Source organism: Sorex fumeus, unplaced genomic scaffold (assembly GCF_029834395.1).
Source record: "Sorex fumeus unplaced genomic scaffold, SorFum_2.1 ptg000063l, whole genome shotgun sequence".
NCBI classification, from domain to species: domain Eukaryota; kingdom Metazoa; phylum Chordata; class Mammalia; order Eulipotyphla; family Soricidae; genus Sorex; species Sorex fumeus.
Genome location: NW_026606120.1, coordinates 14,549,688 through 14,554,667, shown reverse-complemented (window position 1 = coordinate 14,554,667; position 4,980 = coordinate 14,549,688). Strand labels below are relative to the sequence as shown.

The 4,980-nt window shown below is 44.9% G+C and overlaps 1 pseudogene; it reads right to left on the bottom strand.

The window, feature by feature from the left end:
* Positions 1-4,207: 4,207 nt before the first annotated feature.
* LOC130036284 (uncharacterized) lies at positions 4,208-4,308 on the bottom strand (annotated as a pseudogene).
* Between the last annotated feature and the right edge of the window lie 672 nt (positions 4,309-4,980).

Sequence of the window (4,980 nt, the reverse complement as noted above, 5' to 3'; positions counted from 1 at the left end):
GCTTTGATACTCTCCTATTTCTTTTGTTACCTGCAAAGATCTGACTGCAAAATGATCTGGTAATGCAAACTGCCATTCACTGGCTATCTTTCCCCAATATACTCAGGCCACATGGTGTTACAGAGGTCAATAAGATCTCCTTATCTAAAACTACCTAGTTGGAAGCTCCTCAGATGATTTCCTAATTGCAAGCAAGAATCTATGAAAAGGGATGGTTCCTTGGCAAAACTTTTCTCCAGGTCTATCACTTTTGCCTCTCCTAAGGGGACTCTAACCTCCCTTAAATTGGCCTTTATTCAGAGGCTCATCTCCACCTGGGTGGGCCTGGCTTTGGGCAGACCCACAGCTGTGTGCCTGAGCCAAACTTAGTGCTGTGGTCTTAAAAACTCTGCTCCTTAAAAAAAAACAGTTCTGCCTTCTCTCAGCTTGCTACATCTTCCCTGCTTTTGCTGGCTTGCTGCTTTTCTTAGGCTTCTTACCTGCCTTTTACCCCTTTTTTTTTTTCTTTCTGCCTTACATCTGGACTGCCTTCATTAGCATTTGAATTGACCTCTAGCTGAGACTGGGTGGGGAAAAGGATTTTCTGCCTGTAAATTGATCTGCCTTAGTTTCCCAGAATCTTCTCACTAGTGGGCTTTCCTCCCATCCCCCCAATAGTGGATGGTGACGCAAGGACAGACAAAGGAGGGGCGCCTCTTTGCAGAGACTATTCAGATGCTTGCCTGGAGGAGAACTTCACAGCAGATCTTCCACAGATTACCTCCTTTATCTGAGCCACAAGGTTTGGAGAGAAGGAACCTCGTGGGGGCCAATCCACACCGAAGGAAGGTCATTCTGATGAACAATAAGTGTCAAATTTACCTTTCTTGATCATCAAGCCCAGATCCTGAGCTTTCCTGTGGATCTCAGAGAAGTGATCAATTCTGACCCGTATTAAACAATCTTAATAAACAGAATTAGGAGAAAGATAATAAATACACACACTATGGATACACACACAGATTACACTTAGGCACTCGCTCGGACCGGTCCACTCTTTCACACGGGTGTGCACCACACTCACCAGTCACCCTGGGACTCCCAAATATGCCCAAAGGGCATGCACATGATTTTTCACCTCCAGAGGGTTTAGTTCTTCCAAGTGAAGAGATCAGAAGTAGGGAAAGGCCAGTGCTGGCCCGGGAGTGGCAATAGAGAGTTCGGGGTTCAGGGGCAGAGGAGGAGCAGAGTAAGTGGGGGCCCCTTCTCCCCCCGGCCTGGCACTCCTGCCTAAGGCTCCTGGTCCGGGTACCCCCGGGGAGCAGGCTGGTAGATGACTCCCTTGACCTGGAAGATAAGCGGCGAGTGGAACGATCCCTCGGGGGGCCAACCAATCTGGAACGTCGGCCATCCTGCAGAGCAAAAGGTCTGCCATTTAGGCTTTTTAACAATCAGAAAAGGATTCTGAGCACGAGAGCAGACCTCTGACCAGTGGGAGAGAGTGAGTGAGAGGAGTGGACGGAGATTGTCCCATGGTTCCAAAGACGGTGTCTCGGTAGAGAAAAAGGACGAGCGTGATCCAACCTACAAAAAAAGAATGACGCAAGCGCAAGGCCTTTTGGAGAGGAAAGAAGAATAGAGAAGTAATAGAGCGGCCGATTGACACACCAGATGTAGCCTCTCCGAGGCTACCACAAAAGAGGCCTCCAGGCGTCCCTGGCCCTCATCCACCTCCGGGGCGTCCCCCAGGGCTGCGGCCCGTGTCTATTCCCGACACGTCTGTCAGACACAAGGCTCGCACACACAACAGTGTGCTGCACACCACTGTCACTGTGCTTGCACACCACTGTGCTTGTGTCACCGATCGGTAACTAGAGTAAAACGGTACCGGAGAAACAAAGAGAGAGAAAGAGGCGCCTTAACTTACCCCGCGGCTCACTCCTGCGTCCCTGGGGCAGGGTCCTCGGTGATCTCGGTGGAACCTCCAAATGTTGGGATCGGGAGTTCCCTGGCCCTGGGAGGCGCGGAGAGACCAGATAGACACAATTCCTGCAGGAGTAAAAACGGGGTTTATTTAGACCAGCATGCTGGGGCTCCGCAGCATACCCCAAAAATGGGCAGTGGCTGAGAGCCCCGAACTTCTTCAAAGGGGATCTTATATAGGCCTTCACTGGCCGTTACAGCAAAGCCCGCGCATTTCATAGCCAATAGATTTGTAACAACATATACTTTCTTAACCAATCCATTTAAAAGTACCTCACTCCTTAGCCTATAGATTCAAAGATCAGCATTTACGTACATCGATTGTCAGCACAAGCAAGGTTATAGCTGGAATCATTAAGCCTTAGGTAATCTCCCTTGACCATCCTCGTTTTGTGTTACCCAAGTCTGCAGGGTGCTTTAGTGAGACAATACATTCCAGGAAAGGGCAATTTCCCCCAACCACCAGCATCCTGAGTTAGCCTTTACCCAAATCTGCAGGGTGCTTTACTGAGACAATACATTTCAGGGACAGTAAATACACCTGAATCTTGTAGAAAGAAGTTATGCCCTGTTCACTTTGCAAGTCCCCTCTCCCCCAGGTGCAAAGCAGCCAAGCAGTTTTACAGAAAGCAATGTTGCAAGTTAGCTAAAGTACACAAAAATTTGATGCCCTAATATGGATTCTTTCACCCTAAAGATTTTATACACCAGGGATTGAATCCAGGTCCACTGTGTGCAAGGCAAATGCCCTACCCACTGTTATCTTCAGCCCCCTTTATGGTCCCTTAGATAAATTAAATATATATTTTTTGAGTGAGTCACATCCAGCAATGCTCAGGGCTAATCCTAGCTCTGTACTCAGGAATTACTTCTGGCAGTGCTGGGGGGCCATATGGGATGCAGGGGATCAAAACAGGGTCAGCCTCGTGCAAGGCAAATGCCCTACCTGCTGTACTATCACTCCTCTGTGCTATTACTTAAAAAGCAATCTTATGATCACTCTTAAAATTAATGTGTAATGGTGTGGGTTTGAAGTGAAAGCAAGTGGGCACAGTCAGTCGCAGAGCATTTGCTTTGCATGTGTGAGGTCTTGGGTTTGATACCCATCATGAGAGAATAATGGAATGAGAGGAAACTTTTTTTTTTAATCAGTTATCTCTCTCTGTTGAGTCTGACAGAGGTCTTGGGAAGTCACCTTTCTAGTTTTGCCAGGATCCCAGTTGCAGACCGTGAGTTGGGTGTAAAGTGGATGTTGTAGCTCCAATATCTGTCAGAATTCAGTCTGGTTATTCATAATAACCACTTTCCCTTTGAGTATTACTAGAAAGCCTTTCATAGTCCTGTTGACTCTGAGATCAGCTCTCCTTTGAAGATGTGGAAATGCTTGTAAGGTCATTAATCAGGCAGACTTCTCTCTGCATTGGTATAATATCTTCGAGTGAAACAACAGTTCAAATAGAGAATTTCTAAAGTGGCAACTAAAAGATAAAGGAGAATAAGGGAAACTGTTAGGAGTCAGATTGGTCTTGTAATCTTTTGTTTTTGTTACCTTTTAGATCTTTAATTTTTAATTGAACTTTTGCAATGAATAATTCAGTGCAGCTATTTTAAAACCTGTCAGACTTTTGAAGCCTTGATCAATTAAAATCAACATCTGGGGGGTTATTTGTTTGTTTGTCTGGGGGCCACACCCTGCCATGCTTGGAGGCTATTCCTGGCTTAGTGTTTGGGGATCTTTTGGAGGTACCATATGGTGCAAGGGCTCAAAATTGCCTCTCCCACATGCAAAACATGTGCTCCAGCCCTTTGATCTTGCTCCCTGGCTTCTGTTTAATCTCTGAAACTGACCCTTTGAATGTCCTAAATGAAATGCTTGATTGGCATGTTTCTGCTAATGCCCATGGTCATTCTAGATTTCTAGTAAGACATTTGTGTTTGTTAGGTCTTCATAGCGTTTTAAAAGTTTATTTTATTTTTATAAAGTTGTTCACAATAATTTATTAATTTCAATATTCCAACACCAATTTCACCACCATTACACCTTCCCACCACCATATTTTGAATTTTTCCACCCCAAACCCCAAAGCCTGCCCCCAAAGCAGGGCCTAAATAATTTATTTCGTACTGTTTGTTATGAATAATCTGCTAAAAATGATCCAAAAATTCTTCCTTAGAGGAAAGTGTGTGAAGATTGTTGTTTCTCACCGTGGAGCCATTAAGCCCTTGTATAAGAGATTACCAGAATAAACATATGAAATGCTTCACAAATTTGTGTGTCATCCTTGTGCTGGGGCCATAATAGTCTTCTCTTGTTCCAATTTCAGTATATGTGCTGCCCAAGTGAACATGGTCTTTATAATGTATTGGACTAGAGCTTTTACAAATTAAAAAAAAATCGTTTTGGGTTTTGGGACATAAGTCAGGGGGCTAGTCCTGGCTCTACACTCAGGAATCACCACTGGCGGTTCTTGGGGGTTACTGGGAATTGAACCCAGGTTGGCAGCAGGCAAGGCAAGCTTTGCCCTACCAACCATACTATCACTCCAATCCCAAGGACTATGACATGAATGAAGTATATATGCTGGAAGATGACATGCTTGATCTTTGGGATTCAAAGAACCATTTCTTTTTCATTAGACCTTGTCTAATACAAACAGCACCAAAAGAAATGTATCTTAAAATACTGGCATTAATTGAAATATGTTACTGTCCCTTACCTGAAAAAAGGAAAAAAATACCAACCAAACCAATCTTTGCCTACCAGCAGTAGGGAACCCTGGACTAGAGAAAAAGTTGAACCAGCAGTTCAAAGGTGGTAACTAGGAGTTGATGACAACCAGAGAGAACAACACACTGACCCCCCACAGTTTGGGCAGATGTAAGGATGGGAACGGTGGGTAGGAGTCATTAAAGTTCCTGGAAATTATGAAATTAAATGCCCCAGGGTTGGTTCTAGGCAGGAACAACTAGCAGCTCAGTTGGTTCTGGTATGAAAATTCTAATAGCTCGACTGGACTG